The following is a 10,000-nucleotide window of genomic DNA, read 5'->3' as shown; positions in this document are numbered from 1 at the left end:
TACTCTGCTACTCGGGAACAGAACGCTGCAGGAGCCCCATTTGTCCACAGAGCTGTCAATCATGAGGCCACGCCCCCTTTTTATAGCATCAAATAACTAAGTAAAAGTAAACTTGTCAGAAAAATGAACACTTGGACATAAATCAGCAGGATAAGAACTAACTATAATGACAGAAACCATGTTTGTAAAAATGTATTTGACGTGTATTTTAATTTTATAGTTTGACTCATGTCCCATCTGTTAACATGGAGGAGGCGGGCTTTATGAGCTATACTGCAGCCAGTCAGCAGGGGGCGACAGAGAGGGTTTGAGGGGTCATGTTGGCCATCATTTATACAGGCTCTAGTGTAAGCTCATGACGCCTACAAAGGTTTAAAACTGTCATGGCCGCCGGGAGGATCTTCAATAAGGGATGTTTGCTTTCAGAACATTTGGCCGTTCTGGGCTCCCGTACCTGACTGTGGGTCAGTAAAGATACCGTGATGAACCAGCAGGGGGCGACTGAGCTCCTTCTCCCTCTGCTGCGGCTCAGCACCAGGCAGCTGCTCCTGGTAACTGATGACTCATCAGCAGCCCTGCTCCTGATTGGCTGCAGACTGAACAGGAAGTAAAAGTAAAGAGTCGGGACTTTCACAGACACTGCATTCAGGTGTCTGCTGACAATCAGAGAAAAACCAAACAACAAACTGCTGAACAGAGACGCTGCTGCTCGGAGTGATCACATGACTGCTGACAAGCACACACACACACACACACACACACACACACACACACACACACACACACACACACACACACACACACACACACACACACAGTAGCGTGTTTACAGTCAGACGAGTTGATGAGATTAAACTTTAACTGAAGTTAACTTCCTCTGATGTTTATACTGAATAAATACAACTGAAGTGGGCAGCTGTGGCTCAGGAGGTAAAGCGGGTCAGCCATTATCTCGTTACCGTGGCACCTGTCAGTAGGTGGGATATGTTGGGCAGCAAGTGAATTTATTGTCCTCTAAGTTGTTGTTGGAAGCAGAAAAATGAGTGTGAGGATGTGAGTGACTTCGGTCAGAGCATCTCCAGACCTGCAGCTCTTGTGGGGTGTTCCCGCTCTGCAGAGGTCAGGACCTCCCAAAGAGGTCCAAGGAAGGAACACCAGTGAACCAGAGACAGGGTCATGGTGACCAACGCTCAGTGATGCTAGTAGTGTCTACTGCTGAAAGAGTTAAAGCTGGTTCTGATAGAAAGGTGTCAGAACACACAGAGCATCACAGGTTGTTGTGTATGAGGCTGTGTAGCTGCAGACCGCTCAGAGTGCCCGTGCTGACCCCTGACCCCTGAAAGCTCCTACAATGGACACGTGAGCATCAGAACTGGACCACGGAGCGATGGAAGAAGGCGGCCTGGTCTGATGAATCACGTTTTCTTTTGCATCATGTGGATGGTCAGGTGCGTGTGCATCTCTTACCTGGGGAAGACATAGCAAGTCCACCCCTTCATGGACACAGTATTCCGTCATGGCAGTGGCCTCTCTCAGCAGGTTAATGTTCCCTGCCACACTGCAGACATGGTTCAGGAATGGTTTGAGGAACACGACGAGTTCAAGGTGTTGACTCGTCCTCCAGATTCTCCAGATCTCAATCCAGTCGAGCGTCTGTGGGATGTGCTGGACAAACAAGTCCGATCCATGGAGGCCCCACCTCGCAGCTTACAGGACTTAAAGGATCTGCTGCTCACGTCTTGGTGCCAGATACCTCAGCACACCTTCAGAGGTCGAGTGGAGTCCATGCCTCGACGGGTCAGGGTCAGGGTCAGGGTCAGGGTCAGGAGGACCTACACAATATTATATTATTAGAAGGCAGGTGAAGGGAAACACTGCCCGAGGTTCAGTTCCCTTAAAACTGGAGTACACTTCACAGGAAGGGCTCGAGAGGCCATCAGTTTTGGGTTTCCATGGAGGCCCCACAGGTGCAGACCCAGGTGGGCTGATGAAGGGCCCTTGATGAGCTCCAAACAGGACCCACATTCACTGTGTGAACTTTCAGGTGCAGGTCCTGCATTCCACAGGTGAGGCCTCAATACAACCCCCTTAAAAGGCCCTCACCATGGGCCTGTTTTGGTGAGGGGTCAAAGGTCACTTCATGGAGTCCATCTGTCCTCCTGCTGCTGCTGCTGTCCTACAACAACCCACTCCTCCTGGCGACTGATGACTCATCAGCAGCTCTGCTCCTGATTGGCTGCTGGCGTGGAAGTGAAAGTAAAGAGTCGGGACTTTCCACAGACGCTGCTGCTGCATTCAGGCGCTGCAGGACGTCTCAGTGTCGTCACTCAACCTGAGCGTCACAGCTGATCATCAGTGTCAGAGGAGTGTAGAAATCTCCTGGGTTTATTCAGACAATTGAAGGCATCGTGGGTCAGACTGGTGTATGTGGTGAACAGAGACCCAACAAACATGTTTACACACGAAGCAGAGTCTGTTTGATAGATTCACACACACACACACACACACACACACACACACACGTATGAGTCACACTTACCACACATCTCTCTCTCTCTCTCTCTCTCTCTCTCTCTCTCTCTCTCTCTCTCTGTAAAAACAGAACCAAACAACAGTGGAGAGGAAATAAAGGACGGACATCAAACAGGACAAACAAAGGATGAAACAGGTTTATAGCAGTGACAGTGGGTCTGTTACAGCCGGCATGTTCATGTGTGCGATCAGGGCAAGTTAATGACAATGATAACACTTTATAACATTATTACATCACATTGATTTTATACACTGAATAATAATAATGATGAAGGTAACAATACAGATTATTAGCACTTTAGTAATAGTTAAAAAATAATCATTAAATAATGATGATAATAGTAATGAGAGTAAAGTGATGATAATATGTATAAATGGATCAATAAATATATGTGTGTGTGTGTGTGTGTGTGTGGCAGAGCCAGGTGACATGAAGGTAATCACCTGTGGTGTTTAAAGTGCAGACACACGTCATTGTCTAATTTCAGCTGTGAGATGAACTCGAGTTACGGCACACTGAGATGTTGTTGTGCGTTCAGGAGTAGCTGTCGATGTTCAAGCTGCTCCCAGCGTTGACGCGTCGTGGGAGATCGTTGTGTGTGTTAGAAGCTTGATTATCTCTGAGTGTGACGTGTGTGTGTGTGTGTGTGTGTGTTGGTTGAACAGTGGTGGTGGCTGCAGAGTGTTCGAAGTGTTGATTTTGTCCTTTAAACACTGTTTCAGTTGTTTTGTGAGAAGCTGTCACCGTGTTGTGTTTGTGTTTAGAGTGTCGTATGGTGAACGAGTGGTGGTGCAATAAGTTCAGATGAGTTAGAAACTAGTGTAGAGGAGGTGAGGCGTCCAGTGATCTGATTGGCTGTCCACCAAGCTGTCAGAGTAGCTGCTATGGATGGGTTCCTGAAGCAGTCATGTTTTTAATGGACTTTTTAATGCTGCTGTTTGTTTGATGGCAGCTGCCAGGGTTCAGTGAAAGGACAAACAGAGGAGAGAGTGGACGTCCTCGCGCCCCGTTGTAGTGTGAGACGTTGTGTAGTTGTTGGTTGTAACTGATGCAGACGGTGAGTTGTAGAGGGCTTTGATCCACTGAATCAACGACTCCCCAAACTCACACTTCTTGAGACTGGCTGAGAAGAAACGACCAGCTGACTTTGTCCAAAGCCTTTGCAGCGTCCAGTGATGCAGTTATGCTTCCTGAGCAGAACATAACCTATCTAACATAACTCCCCATATGACTCACAATGTCGTCTCTGAGTTCATCAGCGTGAATATTCAGGCGTTGGATCACCTTTAATCATTGTACCAGGATGAACCCCAGCTTCTGCCTTCTACAGGAAACACACCTGACAGCACCTGAACATCAGGGAAAACTCGACACTGAAGGGATCAAATGTCCTCTGCATCAAACGATTCTACAAGAAGAGGAGCTGTTCTGATCAACACAAACATCCCACAACGAAAGCCCGATAACAGACCCCGGCTGTCATCATCAGCGGACCGATCAGAAACGTCACAGCCGATACATACGGACCTAATGACGACAACCCACTGTTGTTCATACGGTCTTTATCTCAGCAGTCTCTCTGACTCAATCATTATAGTCGGGGAGACTTCAACACGACCCTCAGTCCAACGGACAGGTCGCACCCCGAGGCGCTCACACAACATGGCGCTCCTCTGAGGTTCTAAAACATGCATGGAGGATTTAGGACCCAGAGATGGTTGGTGAACAAAGAACCCACTAAATATTCTGATTACTCACCCCCTCAAAAAGCCACTCACAAGCTGACTACTTCCTCGTTAGTAACTCCATCAGATCTCACATTCATCACTGGGAAATTCATCCAGGAATACTCTCAGACCACGGACCAATCAGTTTCAATCACGTGCATAAAACAGCCCCCCCCCCCCCCCCCTCAGGTAGGTGGCGCTTCAACACTTCAGTCCTGCAGACAAAGACTTCGACAGTCTCCTCTTTAGAGAGCGGACGACTGCCCAGAACGCTCACCGTCAGCACTCTGGGAAACAGCTAAAGCAGTGATCAGGGGACATCTCATTTCATGCTCAACACACACAAAGAACAAGAGCAAGAACAGCAGCAGGAACATCTACAATCCCAACATCTCACGGCCCCAATGAGCACGCTCTAAATGAACCACAGCAAACTAACACAGCCTGAACACAGCATACACCAACAGACCGTGTTTCCCATGCAGAGACTGAAGCACTCTGATACAAAGATTAGAACAGTCAATGAAACACCGTCTCTCTCTATACTCTTTATTTACTGGTTTTCTTTCAGCCAGGTTCACACCCTGGCCAGAGAAGACTGCTGCTTTGAAAGAGGTGTGAAGGAAGCCATCTACGTTCAGCTGGAGAAACCATCCCTGAACAGAGGTGGTGGCCTGAGACACCAGTGATACTGGGTCACAGCTCAGCTTAACGACCCATTAACACCTGAGGGCACTAACGACTCTCAGTGATACTGGGTCACAGCTCAGGTTAACGACCCATCAACACCTGAGGGCACTAACGACTCTCAGTGATACTGGGTCACAGCTCAGGTTAACGACCCATCAACACCCGAGGGCACTAACGACTCTAAGTGATACTGGGTCACAGCTCAGGTTAACGACCCATCAACACCTGAGGGCACTAATGACTCTCAGTGATACTGGGTCACAGTTCAGGTTAATGACCCATCAACACCTGAGGGCACTAACGACTCTCAGTGATACTGGGTTACAGTTCAGGTTAAGGACCCATAAACACCTGAGGGCACTAACGACTCTCAGTGATACTGGGTCACAGCTCAGGTTAAGGACCCATAAACACCTGAGGGCACTAACGACTCTCAGTGATACTGGGTCACAGCTCAGGTTAATGACCCATCAACACCTGAGGGCACTAACGACTCTCAGTGATACTGGGTCACAGCTCAGGTTAACGACCCATCAACACCTGAGGGCACTAACGACTCTCAGTGATACTGGGTCACAGCTCAGGTTAACGACCCATCAACACCTGAGGGCACTAACGACTCTCAGTGATACTGGGTCACAGTTCAGGTTAATGACCCATCAACACCTGAGGGCACTACAGCTGCAGGTTGACGCTCTTACAGAGAGAAGCAGCCGTGTTCCATCGTCACGCTCAGCTTTAAACACACACACCAGGTGTTCAGTGGTTCACTGCAGGAGCAGAGCAGCAGACACACACAGGTCCTTCATGTAGAGCCTCATGATTCAGTAACACTAGAGTGTGTTTGAACCTCAAAGTATTGACAGTGAGAGTGTTATCAGACTCTGACAGAGCAGAAGTGAAAGTCCTCTGTGTGCAGTGTTTCCTGTCTGTGTTTAAACATCATGGTATGGATCATTTGTATTGATTTATTGATCTGGTGCTACTGAGGTGTTTCACTCTAAAGCCAGAGGGGTGGCCATCTTAATTGGTAAATCAATCCAGTTTTCAGCTTCTGAAATGATATCTGATAAAAATGGCAGATATTTAATTGTCTCAGGGACACTGTCTCATGTTCCCATTTTATTAGTTCATATTTCTGCCCGACTTTTGATGACCCACACTTTACAAAGAAGCTGTTTGAAGGTCTTCCTTCGTTAAATAACTACTTCCTTATATTTGGAGGGGACATGTTTGTGTAATAGATCCAAATCTGGACCGCTCCGATCCCAAGACCCTGACCCCATCGCTGATGTCGAGATCACTTTCTGCCTTCGTGTCTAAAGACGGTTGCGTTGATCCTGATCCTTGATGCATCGCTCCTTCTCTTGGATCGACTACTCTTTCATTGATGCCCATCTAATATCTAAAGTGATGGATGTTAAATACCATCGTATCGTTATCTCTGACCACGCCCCTCTCTCTTTAGAGAGACCCCGGTACTCAGCCTTATGGAGGCTCAATACTTTGCTTTTATCAGACGATAAATTCAATGAATTTATCGCAGCCTCAATTGATGACTTTATTGCTAATAATCAGAACGAAACAGAACCTGTCTCAGGCTCATTATGGTGGGAGTCACTAAAAGCGAACCTACGGGGTCAAATGATGTCCTATTCTGGACGTCTGAATAAAACCCGTAAAGCCAAACTTCAAGAGCTCTCTATTAACATCAGTACATTGGATCAACAGCTTGCTGCTCGTCCCTCTCCCACTTTATTTAAACGTGGTGTAGATTTGCAGACTGAATTTGATCTCATCACAACCACTGACGCAGAGCGCCTTCTTTTACGTTCGCGCTCCACATATTACGAACATGGCGACAAGGCAAGCCGGCTCCTTGCCCAACAACTACGTGGTCAGGCAGCCTCACGTATGATCCCTCAGATAAAAGACTCATTAGGCACATCACATATCGACCCTTCTACTATTCATTCTGTCTTCTGCTCTTGAATGAATTCCTTCCTGGTCTCAATTTTCCTATGATAAACCCAGATGTCGCTACAGAACTCGATTTAGCATTAACCACAGAGGAAATCAACCACGCTGTAAAAAGCATGCGAAATGATAAAGCTCCTGGCCCTGACGGATTCCCAGTTGAATTTGTTTAAAGATTTCAAGCTAAACTGGCCCCTTTGTTGCGTTCTGTGTAAGAGGAATCTCTCCAGAGCGGCGCTCTCCCCCCTTCTTTAAGACAAGCCTCCATAAGCCTGCTTCTAAAAAGGACCCACATCTTTGGCGCTCTTACAGACCTCTCTCCGTAATAAATGTGGACGCTAAGGTCCTTGCTAAAGCTCGAGCCCATCGCTTAGAAAATATTGTCCCGACTCTTAATAACATATCTATATCTATGATGTCCGTACTTTGTTATTATCTACTCTAAAACCACCACCACAACCCCCGAAGTAGTGATCTGAGTCGACGCTTCGACAGGGTCGAATGGGACTACTTGCTTACTGTACTGAATAAATTCGGGCGAGGAAAGGAATTTGTCTCATGGACACGCCTCCTATAAGCTAGTGTCTCTACCAAAGGCATTCAATCCAGTTATTTCACTCTATCTCGTGACCCGACAGGGATGTCCCTTATCCCCTCTATTGTTTGCACTGGCAATCGAGCCTTTGTCGATCTATCTGAGATCCTCTCCCATTTTCACATATCACGATTGGGCATGGAATTTAAACTCTCTCTTTACGCAGACGATTTACTTTTGTATGTCTCCGACCCAAACCATTCAGCAACTTTATCGACTTTTCAGAGATTCGGTTCATTCTCAGGTTATAAGGTAAACATCTCCAAGAGTGAATGCTACCCTGTGAATGCTCCAGCATTACAACTTAAACAGTCTGATATCCCTTTGATATGGAAGCAAAAAGGGATCAAAATTCAAATGATAAATCTAATTTGAAAATGAAAATGCAGTAACAGAAATGCTGTTTAACTTTCAGAATTTGGGTGAATTATTTGACTCAAAATTAAAATGATGATTAATTTATCTCATTTTAGTTTTCAACTTCAAAAATGCAAATTCTTTTTTTATATCACTTCAAAGACGTGACGTGATAGAAAACGTTTTCCCGTTATCTCCGCTATCTCCTTCACTCTGAAACCGTGCAACAAATAGTTCTCAATCGCTTGGAATGGGATGTTGATAGCTGGCCTTCCCTTTTCAGACACCGACACACCAAGTCGATCAAGTATGGAACTTCACTAACATCCGTGTCCGTGATGGCAGAGTATTCTGCCAAGGTCTCGATCATCTGTTCGACGAGGTCACGGGAAGCGGACTCAGAAACAGCATTCTGTTCCACCAAGTCAGCCAATTCCAAGAGTGATAATACGGCCGTGTCAGGAAATGCCATAATCACTGAAAGTTTAGTGCGCTCTGGAAAGGTCCACGCTGATCGCCACCTGTATCACAGTGGAAGCTGAAGTCGGCACCAGCGTTAAAGATGCACAACGCCACCTATCGTACTGGATGCGTAGCGCGGTCGGCCTGTGAGCTGAAGTCTGACGTCACTTTCTTGCGCCGTCCACTTTGTGATTTCATTCTCCAGTTGGTTTGAATTATGAGAACTTCTTTGCACGGCAAATTAGAAAACGAAAAGTGAAAGACCTTTTCGTTTTCCTTTGAATTATGGCATACAATATGCATACATAGAGAGCAAAAGTATCATGCTAATTGGATTTTAAATAAAGGTCAAATAATTCACCCAAATTCTGAAAGTTAAACAGCATTTCTGTTACTGCATTTTCATTTTCAAATTAGATTCATCATTTGAATTTTGATCCCTTTTTGCTTCCATACTTTTAGACTGTGCCCTCCTGGCTTTAAGCACCTGGGACTTCATGTAACCAGAACATTCATCTCTCTTTCCTGATCATTTCTCCTCTTTAGTGTCTAAATTAAATCTGACTTTCAGAGACGGGGCAGCTGACCTTTGTCGCTGATTGGGAGAATGAACACTGTTGAAATGAATATCTTGCACAAATTCCTGTTTTGGTTCCAATGTCTCCCCCTTTTTTTCCCAAACCTTGTTTCAGGACAATTGATCAAGCTATTTTGTGGTGTGGTGAAGCACCCAGGATCCATAAGTCTGCACTTCAGAGATGTAAGTTCAGTGGTGGGTTGTATTATTGGGCGGCGCACATCCACAAGATGTCATATTGGCTTAAATCCCCGGATCTGCCGTGGTGTAGGTTAGAGTCTCACTCTTGTGTTTCATCTTCATTAAGAGCTCTACTGACCTCGTCTACTCCAACAACCCCTCTGGCTTTACAAATAACCAAGCGGTGAGTTCCACTCTCAAAGTCTGGTACCAATTTAGGAAGCTCCTATACTGAGGAATCATTCATTTCAACCTACGTCCACTGACTCCACCTTCTCTGTTCTCGGTCCATTTTTTGTAGATCTTTCTAAGGATGGTATTTTCCGAAGCTTTGTAGATTTATCGTGTGAATTTAACGTCCCATCAGCTCATCTGTTCCGATATTTTCAAATTAGACGCCGTGTTAAATCTTTGTTTCCATCTTTTCGCTCTCGTCTTCCTGGTCAACAGTGGGATGAATTCCTCGCTCTCGACCCCCTTCAAAAGTCACTCCTTTCAAAGGGTTACAACAGACTCCTTTCTCATGACACTACACCAGCCACCAGAGTCCAAGCTGTTTGGGAGTGTGAGCTGGGGTAACATCTGGAGGATAACTGGTGGGATGCTGCCCTTAATAAAATCCACACAAGCTCACCTTGTGCTCGTCTCTCGCTCATACAGTTTAAGGAACTCTTTACGATTCATTTCTCCAAAGCTGGCGTCTCAGAGGTTTTCCCCAGTATTGCTGACAGCTGCGACAGATGTCATGCCTCATCCTGCAATCGAACACATATGTTCTGTTCCTGTCCATTATTACTTTGCTTTTGGCAGAACGACTTTGATACTGAGTCAAAAACATTTTGAAACTACAAATGTCTCTCCCCATATTGCTGTATTTGGGCTACCTGAAGACTACAACCGAA

This window comes from Semicossyphus pulcher, unplaced genomic scaffold (genome assembly GCF_022749685.1).
Source record: "Semicossyphus pulcher isolate SPU_LCO1_2020_fin unplaced genomic scaffold, fSemPul1.0.p SCAF_21, whole genome shotgun sequence".
Lineage (NCBI taxonomy): Eukaryota > Metazoa > Chordata > Actinopteri > Labriformes > Labridae > Semicossyphus > Semicossyphus pulcher.
This window is presented reverse-complemented; position numbering follows the sequence as displayed.